The sequence below is a fragment of the Felis catus genome, chromosome C2, assembly GCF_018350175.1.
Source record: "Felis catus isolate Fca126 chromosome C2, F.catus_Fca126_mat1.0, whole genome shotgun sequence".
Classification (NCBI taxonomy): domain Eukaryota; kingdom Metazoa; phylum Chordata; class Mammalia; order Carnivora; family Felidae; genus Felis; species Felis catus.
Window position 1 is genome coordinate 112194706 of NC_058376.1, and position 14959 is coordinate 112209664.

Sequence of the window (14959 nt, forward strand, 5' to 3'; positions counted from 1 at the left end):
CCCACCTTGTATGTATTACTTATGTGTCTATAAGTAGTATGTTTTCATGTTAACCTAACTTTAAAACCCAACATCACTTGTATTATTTCAAAGAAGAGTACATGTACCGAGAGGAGTACTGAGTAATGTGTAGAATTGTTGAATCATTATGTTGTACATCTGAAACTAACATAACACTGTGTTAATTATACTTTAAAGTGTTACTAGTGCTGGTCAAAATGCCTAGCACAGACTATTGGATCAGGAGATGTGCTTAGAAACCATTGTGTAGAGCTGCCTCATCCTGAGCACAAGAACATCAGTGTCAGTGGTTAGGAGGGACCTGGATGGATGGAGAAGGCTGAGTCTGGGAATACGGAGGGATGTTCTGTGTACAACAGAGATGCCAGGATTCCATGTTGGGGGAGGAAAGAGCGGTAGGGAGCCCACCCTGATTTTATATATATATATATATATATATATATATATATATATATATACTGCCTCCTTTTGGAAGAGGAAAAAAAACCACTCTCTGATCCATCCCCAGATTAGCACCTACCATTGTCTCTTTTATTTAACAAAAAAGAAGGAAAGAAAGATAAGAGCAAACTTGAGGAAGAGGATCCAACAGTTTGACCCTCCACGAGGACTCCATCTTCAGGAGAGGGGTATAACAAACCAGGAGCTTCTCACTGTCAAAGGAACTCAAAACACAAAAGCTTATGCCAAAAACAATTAACTCCAAACAAAACCCTGTTTTGTTTGTAACTGTGACCACAGTGAAATGCACCAGCTGCATCAATTTGTTTCACCACTGATACAGCCTCTACCCTTCACAGTCCAAGGAAACCTTTTGAATAAAAATGGCCTATTCCCTTGGTACTATCATTTCTTCCTCCTTTACTCAACATCTTTTAAGACCTATATGTGTATCAGGACCTGGAAATCATGAAATGCTCATTTGTAGCAGAGATCAGAATAAAGGGGAAATAAAAATGAACGAATTTTTTTAATGACAGTAAATTTTTGAATGTTAAATATCAACATCCGTGAGAGGGGAAAAAGCAGAGATTAGAAAAGACTTCCACAAGCAGTATCTGATATTTCTTTTCTCTCCTAACTTCAATTCCTTCCCCATTAGTGAGACACTAATATGTCATTGTGTAGCTCATTTCCTGCCTTCTTTTCAATAGTGAACTCAATAAACATGTGCTTATCACCCACTAGGTTCAAGGGGATATAGGGTAAAAAAGGATTAATAGGTGTAAAAACCTGACCTCAAGGAATTTATGATGTTTTTATACTTAAATCTTTTTAAAATTCTCAATAAAGTCTAATCCCACATGGAACTTCTCTTGCTTGCCTTCCATATCACGTCAGCTAGTCCATAATATGTGCTTGTTATTGTTGAATTCTTAGAAGAAACATTTTTTATAATACTGTATTAATGATCCAGCTTTTCCATAATCCCTGAAAATCTCTTTTGCTTTGCTAAATCAAATATTGACCTTGAACAATTTACATCATTATCTGAGCCTTGATTTTCTGATAGGAGAAGCAAATAAGTGGGCTGAATTATGAATGACAAGCAAGAGCTGCCTCTCTCCATGCTTGAGTTCATAGTAAACATTATTTATCAATCACACTGTTTCTTCTGTACCAAAACTTAAGCTTAAAATATTTCTTAATAGAATCCTCCAGCAACTCCTAACAAATTAAAGATATCATTCTTAGTACATCTTGGTTTGAATATAAGAGTTCTCATTTAATATAAATTACTTGGTTCTAACACATGATAACTTCTTGAAAATCTGGTACCAACTGAGAATTTGTTTCTTTTGTCTTTGGTATTTATTGTTTTTATTGAGGTAAAATTGGTATATAACATTATATAAGTTTCAGGTGTGCAATATTATAATTTGATATTTGTATACACTACAAAGTGGCCACTGTATTACCACCACACGTCTAGTTACCATTCATCGCCATACAACTGAGCCCCTTCACCCATTTTACCCATAACCACCACTCTCCCTTCTGGTAACCACCAATCTGTTCTCTGTATCTTTGAATTCATTTTTGTACTGTTTATTTTGTTAATTTTTTTCTGTTTTTTAGATTACACACATAAGTAAAATAATACATTTTGTCTTTCCCTGACTTATTTTACTTAGTATAATACTCTCAAAATCCATCCATGTTGCCACAAATGATAAGATTTCCTTTTTTATGGCTGAGTAGTATTCCATTATTCCATTTTGTATATATATGTGTGTGTGTGTGTATATATATATATATATATATATATACATATATATATATATATATATAGAGAGAGAGAGAGAGAGAGAGAGAGAGAGAGAGAGACCTGTGGAATATATTCCATTTTGTATATATATGTGTATATATGTATATATATATATATAGAGAGAGAGAGAGAGAGAGAGAGACCACACATATAGACCATTGTGTGTGTGTGTGTGTGTGTGTGTATGTGTGTGTATCACATCTTAACAGTCCATCTTTTGATGGGCACTTGTTTCCATATCTTGTTATTATAAATAATACTACAATGAGCACAGGGGTACATATATCCTTTTGAATTAGTGTTTCCATATTTTTTGGATAAATACCTAGCAATGGAACAGTTGGACCATGTGGTACTTTTTCCCAATCTTTTCCACCCTTTCGTATTTCCTTATTTTCCAGGCTTCTAGAAAACTGGTTGTGAGTTTGACCACAATTGTTACATTAGCTAGATTTGCTTATTCTGGTTTTAACGGCTTTATTATGTCTGAAAATTATTTAGACCTCTTCGACTATTTTTTGCAACATTGCAGCTTCTAAGTAACAAGTGAATTATTGTTTCAGTGATCATTCTTTGCATGACTTTTATAATCTTATCCAAGGTTTATGGGGTATCAACTTCAACTTAAAGTAATCCAGAGTATTTGCCAACAAATTGTGCTTAAATTTTCACAATTCATTTTTGTGAAAAGTGGATTTGTGACTAATGCAAGGGCCTTGTCTACCATTGGTTATTACATAAGCTTCCCTTTAAATAGCAGGAAGAGTTATATATATAGAACAAGGGACAAGAAATTGCCAGATATTGTTCCCCAGAGAAATGAAATTCTAGCCTCTTAGATAATCTGTGGGAGGAGGGAATGAAGGAAAAATAATTCTATTACATGGTATCATGCTTTGTGAACTCAAGAAGAGAATGAAAAAGAAAATAAATCATAGAAATGGGGGAGATCATCTCAGAATCCAGGACATCAAAGAGTGTGCTGACATAGGGGAATGTTTGGAAGCATAGACACATGCATGCCAAGGTCAAAGAACAAGAATTAATGGGAAGAACAAGAACTTCACCAAGAATAAGCAATAAATTCACTGCTGATGATACAAATTATCAAAATTTAAGGAATCTGATATACCTTTCTCTTAACTGGGTCTGCTGCATTTTTACTTTAATTAATGCCGTCTGTTTTCTCCATGAACTTTATAACTATCCAGTTTTGTTTACACAGATGGGAAAGATTTTCCCAGAACTGATATGTTTTTGTTAATTTTGGTTTGTATTCAATGCTTTTCCAAAGTGGGAAATATTTTGCCAATCATAATTTTTAAAGTTTATTTGTAGCTATTCAGTAATACAAAGTTCTAAATGTGTGATGGCATTTTATCTATGTTTAGTTCTAGGGAAATTAAAAAATAATACAATTGTACTTCCCAGAAAGAAACTTGTACTGTTAAAGTGAGAAATAAAGGAAAAGAACAAATATTTGATCACGTGGCACGAAAGGGGGGCAGGAGAATGTTATACTGTGCAGATGAAAAGTTAATGCGAGCCAATAAGAGCCTCCATTACAGTTAGGGCGCTAAAGCAAGTAATATGAATACTGCCTACAATTATCCTTGAACTTATGGAAGAGTGTTTGCATTTCACACTTTCTGGCTTGGTGACTGTGCAATATTTTTAAATTTTATTTAAGAGATTGTAGAGTCACATGCTATTGTAAGAGGTAATGCAGAGAGAGCTCATGTATCCTTTACCAAGGTTCCCCCAGTGGTAAAATCTTATAACACTTATTAGAAAATCTCCAGGATATCAACATTGATACAGAGCATTTCCATCACCATAAGGATCCCCCATGTTGCCCTCTGATAACCATCCTCCTTTCTACTTCTACCTCCTTAAACCCCAGTAACCACTAATCTCTTCTCTTCTTCCATAATTCTGTCATTTCAAAAATGTTATGTACGTAAAATCATGCAGGCTGTAACCTCCTAGGACTGATTTTTTTTCACTTAATATAAGAATCATCCACACTGTTGGGGTGTCTGGGTGGCTCAGTTGGTTAAGCATCTGACTTCGGCTGAGGTCATGATCTGACAGTTCATGGGTTCAAGCCCTGTGTCAGGCTATATGCTGACAGCTCAGAGCCTGGAGCCTGCTTCAGATTCTGTGTCTCCCTCTCTCTCTGCCCCTCCCTGGCTCGCTCTCTCTCTCTCTCTCTCTCTCTCTCGCTCTCGCTCTCGCTCTCTCTCTCAAAAATAAATAAATATTAAAAAAAAAAAGAATCATCCACTTTGCTGTCTATTGTCAATAGTGTGTTCCTTCTGATTGAGGAGTAGTATTCTATTGTATTCATGCACCACGGTTTAACTACTCAACTGTTGAGAGATGTCTGCATTGTTTCCAGCTTTGAGCTACTAGGAATAAGCTTGCTAGCAACATCTTAAAGATTTTGGTGTTAATGGAATTCTTCGTTTCTTTAGGGTGAATGCCCTGGGATAAAACTGCTGGGTTGTGTAGTAGTTGCATGTTTAGTTTTTTTTTTTAGGAAACTGCTAAGCTGTTTGCCAGCATAGCTTTACCATTTTACACTTCGCTAGCAACATATGAGTGATTCAAGATTTTCCTGCATCCTCACCAGCATTTTGTGTTGCCGTTTTCCAAGAGGCCTCTGCAGACATTGCCATGTGGGTGGCTCATTACCACCAGGCAGTGGGCACAGTCCTGACTCTCCACTAGACCTCCTCTGAGACCACCCCAGCTGGACTGGCTGTGAGGGAGGTGCCATGTTACTGCCCAGTGGGGATGAAATTCCTGGCTCCCTACAGGAGACTTTGCGGTGCCTTACCATGTGGCGAGGGGAGACTTCTAGCCTCCTTACTCAGCCTTCTCTGGAGTAGGTGGGAGCATGCCAGTGTTTTTCTCTGATGCTAAGTTTGATTAGAGTGTGTTTTTTTGTCCAAAAGGCTTTTGGGGGCTCTTTTTGTGTGTCTACGCCCACTGGCATTTTTAGATTGTGCTTCTTTAGCTCCAAATCTGGTATCTATGAAGCAAAAACAACAAAACAACAGAAGTCACCACTGTGTTATTCTCTGGATACCAAAGTTTCTAGCTATCTGTCTGCCTTATCTTCTTCTTTCAGAGCCTTATACTTTTGGTTGCACTAGACAAGAAGAATAGGAAAAACTATATCTGGTCCATTTTCCTGGAAGCAGAGGTCCCCTAACATAGTAATTTGAAATGAATAACATAAATTGATAATGTTTTCCTTAAGACAACAGAAATAAGTTACACTGTTAATATATACGTTCTTATATTTCCATATTCCAGTTATGTGTAATGGCTGCTTCAGTACTAAAAGAATATTGCCTTGATTGGCCTCTGTAAATGTTCTTACATGAAAATTAGCTGGAATCTAAATGATAACTGAAATGCCTTCAATTACTTGGAAGAACTTCAATGCTCAGATTGAGTAATTTTTAGCCCCTCACATTATGTTTTAAATCTGTCTAAAAAGTACTTTAAAAAGTTTCAAAGATGCGCCAAGTATAATATGAGAATTATTCTGGACATTAGAAAATTCGCATATAATAAACTGATTTTTCTTTTCACTTTTAATCACAAAGGCTATTCTTGGCAAAGGTTGTTTGAAACCTTTCCTGTTTGAAAGGAAAATAGAAATGTGAGTTAGAAAGTGAGTTTTTGAAGATAATGCTAAGAAGAAATGAAAATAGTAGTTATATTTTAAATAATAAAACTTCCTGTGTCACTACAATAGTAGTGAAATATTAAATTTCTTTCATGTAATGAAATATTAAATTTCTTCCACTGTCCATATATGAAGAAATTTCAGAACTAAATATATATGTTTACTATAGATGTATGCCAGTGAAAATTTTTATTTTATTTTCAGTTAAAATTAAAAAAAATAATTTATGCTCTCTTGCCTAAAGATTAATTGTGCCCAGTATACTCTATACAACTACTTAAGAACACTGATAATTGTCCGTGGTTGATACAATTATAATTTGATTTAACATACTGTGACATAGGTCACAGAAAGCCAATGCCGATTGAGAATGGGAATGTCTAGGGTAACGTGACACAAAAAAAGTCACTTCCTCTGAGATTCAGAAGACTCGGTCACACAAATAGATACCTTTCATTCTACTTACATATATACATCAATACATGCCTACAACCAATCGTGGATCCCACTCGTACCAGCTGCTAAGACCCTATTGTTAATTTTTCAGAAATTTTTTGAACAAGTTGAGGTCAGGGTAGTAGTTTGAACTTGGCATGGTGGGAATATTTACACCATGGAAATTGGCAAAGCCTTAAATCAACACATCCTCCCCTCAACACCCACTTTTCAAAGAGACAGCTGTTAAACATTTGTTAGCATACCACTCCATAAATCTTTCCATTTGCCATCACTAACTGGTACTTAAAAAAAAAAAAAAAAATATATATATATATATATATATATATATATATTTAATAAATATACATGGCAAATATGTATAATGAATATTACAATACTATTTACTACACAATCATATATATATATATACACACACATATATGATTACATATGAGTACATACACATACATAGTCCAAGATTACTTTTCCAACCAGTGTGTGTTTTAAACACCACTCTGTGACAGAACCTGTGCTGGGTGCATTAGGGAAAACAAGCGTGACTTCAAGGAGTCCTCAGCCTTGTTTTTAGGAGAAGACCTAATCTGAAACAATATTGTGACATTTTCTTCCTCACCTTTGCCTCCTATCCCCCATGCGGTCATGAAATAACTATTTCTTGGAAACAGCTGATACGTAAACAAATGTTTATAGAAATGACGACTTGAAAATTCCTCAGTTCTTTTGGGGAGCACACACAGATTCTCTCCCACAGGAAGTTACAAATAATAGTGATTTAAAGCAGTCTATGGTACATTCCAGGAGTGTCTAGAAATCCTCCCTTTCTTGGCAGGCATCCATTCACAAGCAATGGAAGATGTGTCTCCTGTTTGGATGCAGAGATAGGCACGTGGAGCTGTGTGACTATGGCTGGGTGTGACAGGAGGAGTCACCACAAGGATTAAGGGTCTTTGAGAACTTTGCTTCCTTCTTTGCTCTGCGGTACCCCAGCTCAGCACTCTCAGCCTTCCTTCACAGCTTCACATTTAAGACAGAATAAAATCATATTCCTTAGCCCCATTCAGCTCATAAAATAAGAGGCCAGCCCTTCCTCTCACTCCCGACTACAATAAATTTATTTTCAAATTCCTTAATACAGGGGTGCCTGGGTGGATCAGTTGGTTAAGCGTCCAACTCTTGATTTCGGCTCAGGTCATGATCTCACAGTTCATGGGCTCAAGCCCCACGTCAGGCTCTGCGCTGGCAGTGCAGAGCCTGCTTGGGATTTTCTTTCTCTCTTTCTCCCTGCCCCTCCCCCCTCCATCTCTCTCTCTTAAAATCAATAAAGAAAAATTTAAAAATATTTTTTAAATTCTTAATACAGAAACACATAAACTGCCTGTTTAGGCCTAAAAGGAGAAAAAGCTATATAAAATAAATGTTAGGTGTCGATTTATTTTATTCCTGGTTTCCTTCAGGCATTTATCAGTTAAATATAGAATAATAAAATAGCTGTACAATGAGAAAACATGGTTCATGGTTAGGATCATTAAGTTTAAACTGATAATGATTCTGTTTCAATGTGTTTTTTTCATAATTTTTTTAATGTTTATTTATTTTTGAGAGAGAGATTGAGAGAGAGAGAGAGAGAGTGAGTGAGCAGGGGTAGGGGAGAGAGAGGGAGACAGAATCCGAAGCAGGCTCCAGGCTCTGAGCTGTCAGCACAGAGCCTGAGGCAGGGCTCAAACTCACGAACCATGAGATCATGACCTGAGCCAAAGTCAGACGCTTAATCGACAGAGCCACCCAGGCGCCCATCAATGTCTTATTATTGCTTTTAAGGAGCTAAATGATAAATGGCTTGAGATTATGTGGCTTGTTTGAATTATGAAGTTTGAGTATTATTTCTGTCATCACATAAATAATTGCCACACAGTGCCCCAAGGGAAAATTATTTGCATCTAGATTTGCATCTGTCTTAGTTTAATTTAAAGTTACATACTACATTAGATGTAATCATAATAGCAGATGAAATATTCTCTTGATAGTATTTATTGTACTGACTATAGTTTTGTTCTTAAGTTTATATGGTTTATATGGTCATTTATATGATTTTGTTCTTAAGTTTCTGCCAATTTAATGTATCCCATTTCAAACCGTGCAAGTATCAAAAAGAGAAAAAGGACATATAAAATGAGTTGTCTGAACTTTGGCAACAAATGCTTTATAACTTCCATATAGAGTTGATTAAAATGAACTAGAAAAAAAGATGCTGCATTGTTGTCCTTATGAAAATTCTTATTTAAGAGAGAAAGAAATGTCCTTTGAAACTATTTCTCTGTCCCTGTATATCCAGAAACCTAAATTGGCATGATTTAGGGAGTCAGATCAGTGGCCCTATCTGGGCCAAGAGATATGAGTATTCTGTTGTGAAGAATTGGCACTCTTCATCTTGAAGGGAGAAATTAAGCCCATGCTTAATTTCAAAAATGTTCCCAGAATAAAGCAGTTCCACCATCCTGTGTCCTCTGTTGCAGACAAAGGGGATAAATGCTTGGGATTTCCTAATCCCAGTCTATGAGTTCTCCCTACCTGCATGATGGCTTAGGACAGTCATGTGATGACAGATGGTGAGAACATGAATCATGTGTCCATGCCACCTCTCAATGGCCTTTTTCTTTTTTTTCCATTTTTTTCTTAATTTCATGTGTATTTTGGAGAGACAGAGAGAGGACAGAGTGCAAGCAGGGGAGGGAAAGAGAGAGAGGGAGACATAGAATCTGAAGCAGGCTCCAGGCTCTGAGCTGTCAGCACAGAGCCCGACACGGGACTCGAACTCATGAACCGTGAGATCATGACCTGAGCCTTAGGTGCTTAACTGACAGAGCCACCCAGGTGCCTCTCAATGGCCTTTTTCTTTACAAACACGACACTGGGTCGTATTTAGGTGTAAAACAGAGGAAATTTCAGATTTATAATAATTTGGCAAGATAATTCAAACTAGCTAATTAACATGTCTCTAAAACAATGTCTACGTATCTATACCCAAAGGCCATAACAGAATTCCCACATACCAGAGGTCAAGCTTTACATGAGGGAGCTTTTCTAATTCTAGATTACAGTTAATTATACCAAACCAAATGCACTTAATTACAGTGTTTCTTTTTTGGGCTTGCATTTTTCCTCTGAGATTTAAAAGCCCTTGAGATACAATGTTTACAGGCTAAAAGCTGCAACTATTGATAATGTCCATGATAAAGACCCACTGATAACTATAATTTTGAATGGGCAACATTTTTTTTGGTGCAGGTAGACTACCCCAGTGAGATTTTCTCAGTACCGCGCTCACGTAGTAATATTATTCATCAATAGTTAAAATTTTGCATGATGGTTTCAAAGATCTTTTAGTCACTTGCATTTTTATGTTCTACCTTTATTTTGTTTCACAAAGCTCCTTTTCTTGTGTCTCATAGTTGTTGTGTCCCATGTCCTATGAGAGCCAGTTCCTTGACCTCTTATATTTTAAAATTTCCCAAAGCTCACAATTCAGTGATACTCTCTTTCCAAGGCCATGAACTCTGGGTCTCCTATCTGCCTCTCAAACCTGAGTTCCGTGTAAGGCAAGCTATGAAGTGGCTTGCTTGAATGGGTGAACCAAGGATGTACATTGTAGACTATTTGTAGTTTGATTGGCAAAATCGTTAGGAGTAAGTGTAGCTTTAAAAAACAATAATTTTTCTATACTAAATTGCAGCATATTCCTCACACCCTTCCCTAAATAGAAAAGTGCCACCTTCTATATAAATTTGGTAATAAATAAATGAATGATACGTTTAAATTATCCCTGTTATGGTTAAATATTATGTCAGTTGTCTCGAGGTAAAGAGAAGTGAATCAAATAAAGCCCCTGCCTTTAAAAATGACTTAATGATGTATTTGGAACTATCAGTTACCAACCAGGAACTACAAAGGTAGGAGAGTAAGGATGTAGCTAGACTCTTAATGGAAAGCTTTATCTCTCCCACCTTTCCTTGAAGACTCACTGACATGTGGAATACTAAATATGGGACTTAGAAAAATGTGATATCATGTGACTCTTGGTTTCTTAGCACACTGCATTTTATGCCCTTTAATGTGTTTCTTTATTAAACTTTATGTGACATTATGTTAGAAGGGCTTGCACCAAAACTGTCTTGCTGAGTGATGCATTTTCTTGGGTTTCTGGGAAGAGTATTAGATTAAGTGGCATATAATTTTTGAAGTCCTTGAAGTAAACATAGCCCTCCATGTCAGGCCAACTCTAAAATGAGGAATATATATATTTGAGTTCAAAGTACATGAGCATGATATGAACTTCTCTGTAATATCATCATCTTAATCTGTTTTTTAAATAGAATCTATGATTTTCTATTGAGCATATGTGGAAATGATATTAGAGCCCTTTGGGATTACAGAAAACATCAACTAGATAGGTGGCTTTACCCAGAGTATTGTAGTCAAGGCATATCTGGTTGCAAAGCAGGCTTATTTTAAGGAGGCAATCACAGATAAGAAGACAAACGCAAGTACAGTCAAGCCTCACCAAGAACCTGGAATTTGAAAAGTCAGTGTTTTAATTAATCAAAGCTAGTCTCTTTTTCTACTTATCTATATCTGTCTTTCTATTATCTCTTGCTCTCTCTCTCTCTCTCTCTCTCTCTCTCTCTGTATTTGACCCATCATCTTCTCTTTCTATATGGCTGCAAAAGGTCATGTTAGCCACCAAGACTGCATATTGTTTCAGCACAACTTCCTTAGCCTAATGACCTCATCCCCAATTTTTGAATGAGGGGTCTAACTTTCCAAGCCCACCTTTTTCAGCTAGGTCTATGGGTCGTGAGTAAGGAATAGGCAGATAGTACATGCTGAATATGGTTTTTCTTAGAAAGGAATAGAGATGGAAAGCAGTGAAAGGTACCTCTTATAAACCCTAATTGCAATATGCCTAAAATTAGAACCATCTTTCTCTTCTCCACGCCCTTCCTCAACGCATATCCACAGCATATTTTTCTTCTTTGTATCCCTGTCTTCATAAATGGCATCGCCAACCATCTAGTTATCTAATCAAAAAAGAGGGAAGATATTATTGACTTTTCCTCCTTATCTCCACATACCCAGTCTGTTCTTAAAGGCTGTTTATTTGATAATAATAAGTACCATTCACTCACTGGATGGAACTTTATATATATTATTTTAGTTCAATTTCAGAAAAAGTACAAGTTTAATATAGTACCCATATTTTATAGATGAAGACACAGAGACTTAGAGCAGTTAAGTAATTTACTCAGAGTGACCTACATAGTAAAACACAGAAGAGGATTTTTAGCATAGGCACTCTGACACTGGAACTATCCCTTGCCTAGTCTAATAGGAGATTAGAACATTTGTAACCAGGAGAGTCAGGGAACCTTGGACTTGCTGCAGTTATTTTACATCAAATTTTAATCCTTTAACAGGCAATTTACTTATTAATCCCTAATCAACAGCAAGGGAGCTAACTGGATACTGATAAAATAATGACTATTCACTTTTTATGTCTGAATTATTTTCCAACTCCATTCCCTTTTCCAGTCAGGAGTCCTTACTATCCCTGGTACCCAGAATGCCTGGCTCAGTTCAGTACTTGGGCCTCTGCATTATATGATCTTGAAAGGATAAGTTTAAATATATCTAGTCTTACTTAATCAAACTCATGAGTACCACTACCTAGAAATAAAATATAAAGAAAGAGGCACAATTTATTACTTTTTCCCAAGTTAAAAAAAATGGGGGTTATATGAGCAGGGAATTGTATCTATTCTTTTCTTTTATAATTTTAGCTTTATTTTTATACTTTTTTTTAAATCTATCACAGGCCCTATTTTAGATTTGATTAATCACTGCAATATTTTCCTCGATATTTAGAATAGAATGGTCTTTATTCTTTACAAATATTTGTTCATGATCATTGTGTTCCCCAGTGTCTTCAGGTATATGTTTGTGTATATGAGTGAGTGGGTAGGATAGAGTGTAAATTGCTAACTTAACTTGAATAATGAGCATATAATTATTGTATATTTGCTCTTATGACATTAATGGCCAAAGCCGTAATTTATTTGATGTTGATTCTCGGTCAGATTCATATAGAAACCTATCAGCCATTTTATAGTGTCCCCCTTTCTGATTCATTTTACAGCAATATATTTACAGACAATTGGGAGTCAATGTACAAAACATTTTGCATTCAACATTACAGAACCTTGTTTTATGATCTCTGTCACTTATTTTCTAGAAAAAAAAAAGGTAATTGGCTTTATTGGCCACTATGTTTTACGAGCCCTTTATCTTCCTTCCTTTTAATCAATTCAAATCTTAGCCTCCCATAGTCATTATTTTTGTTTTGTTTTGTTGTTTGTTTGTTTGACTGTTTTATAATTTTGTTGGGGCACATAACACATTCTGATGGGTAAGTACACCCAGTTTATTGTTTCATTGTTAAGGTTCCAGAGCACTTCTCATAGGAAGCACACCTGCTTAGAGTTCAATAAATGTCACATGAATTAAAGGGAAGCACTATTACATAGAGTGAATCATATGCTTATTTTCCTTTTTCATATTTTAAAAAATATTGCCCTTGTTTCTTCTAAGTTTTAGAATTAAACTCTTGGATACATTCATTAGGATTCTAAGGGATGTATGATACATGCCAGCAAATCTTGCTGATTTTAAAACATTCCACATTTTTATTTATTGATTCTTAAAAAAACAAAACAAAAAAACGAACAAACAAAGAAACTTTGACCTAAACATTTCAGAGCAACTATAACAGAATTCGAAGTAACTTTTGTGCTGGGCTTTCATCTCCCTGCTAAAGGAAAACAGCATATTTAAATTATTTGATAACTATCCTACTTAATTCCTTAATTAAAAACAAATTTGGTTCTGTTGGTCTTGTTTTATAGTGGCTGATTGTACTAAATTACAAATTTTGTTTAAGAAAATAACAATTTTTAATTCACTCCTCAAAGTATAGCCGTTTATCAAAGATTTATTGCAGTGAGGATGATGATGGCTTCTACCAGATCAGTAGCGGTAGCAATTATAAGGAATATTTGGGGGATTATTGGGATAATTTTGAAAGTGGGGCCAATTGTATTTGCTGATGAAATAGACAATGAGATGTAAGGGAAAGAGGAAGAAAAGATTCATACAAGATTTTTTGCCTAAGGGAAGGAAGAATTCTACATAGTTTGGAAGACTACAGGAGCAGCTGTTTGTGATACTGTTATATTTTATTGCCTACTAGATATGTCAAATTGCCAATTGTACATATGTCTGAGGTTCAGGAGAGAGAAATAGATGGGAAATATAGAAACAAGTGGGAGATATAAATCTGAAGCCACCGGGACATAGATGGTAAGTAAAGCCATCTTAAAAGATCAACTAAGTGAACTACCATATGATCCAGCAATTCCACTTCTGGATATATATATCCAAAGGAAATGAAATGACTATCTTGAAGGGTTATCTGCACACCCTTGTTTATTGCAGCTTTATTTACAATAGTCAAGATATGGAAACAACCTAAGTGTCCAAAGACAGATAAATAAAGAATATGGGACATAGAAATATGTATTTACACATAGATAGATAATTCAGCCATAAAAGAATAGGGAAATCCTACCATTCACAAGAACATGGATGAACCCTGAGGGCATTATAAGTGAAATAAGTCAGGCAGAGAAAGACAAATACTGTATGATATCACTTATATGTGGAATCCGAAAAAACTGAACTCATAGAAATAAAGAACAGATTGATGGTGAACACGAAGTGTGGAGTGGGGGAAATGGGTGAAAGTGGCCAAAGAATTTGAACTTCCAGTTAGAAGATGAATCAGTTCCGGACATGTAATGTACAGCATGCTGACTCTAGTTGACAACACTGTACTGTATATTTGAAGTTGCTGAGAGTAGATTTAAAAGTCCTCATCACACACAAAAAATTGAAACTGTATGAGGTGATAGAAATGTCAACTAACCTTATGGTGGTAATCATTTTGCAGTATATACATATACCAAATCATCATGTTGTGCCCCTTAAACTTACACAATGTTGTATGTCAATTATGTCTCAAGAAAGTGAGGGAGAATAAAAGATCATCTAAGGAAAGATCATGGATTGAATGCTGAGGTGTGCCAACACTTGAAAGTTGAAAAGTGGAGAAATGATGAGCAAAGAAGATTGAGAAATCAAGAACAGTAAGACTGAGTGTTAAGTTCCACATTCCAAAAGCAGGAGATCATTCAGTGCTACAGTTCCTACAGATAAGTAAGATAAGGTTGTCTGAGAATTCACTGATACATTTAGCAGTGTGGAGCCACTGGTGACACACTCAAGAGTATTTTGATCGACTTGTGGATTAAAACACAAATTGCAGTGGATATAACAGAGAACAAATGGAGAAGAATTGGAGCCTAGTATTAACACTTTTGAGAATTTCCTTTAAAGGA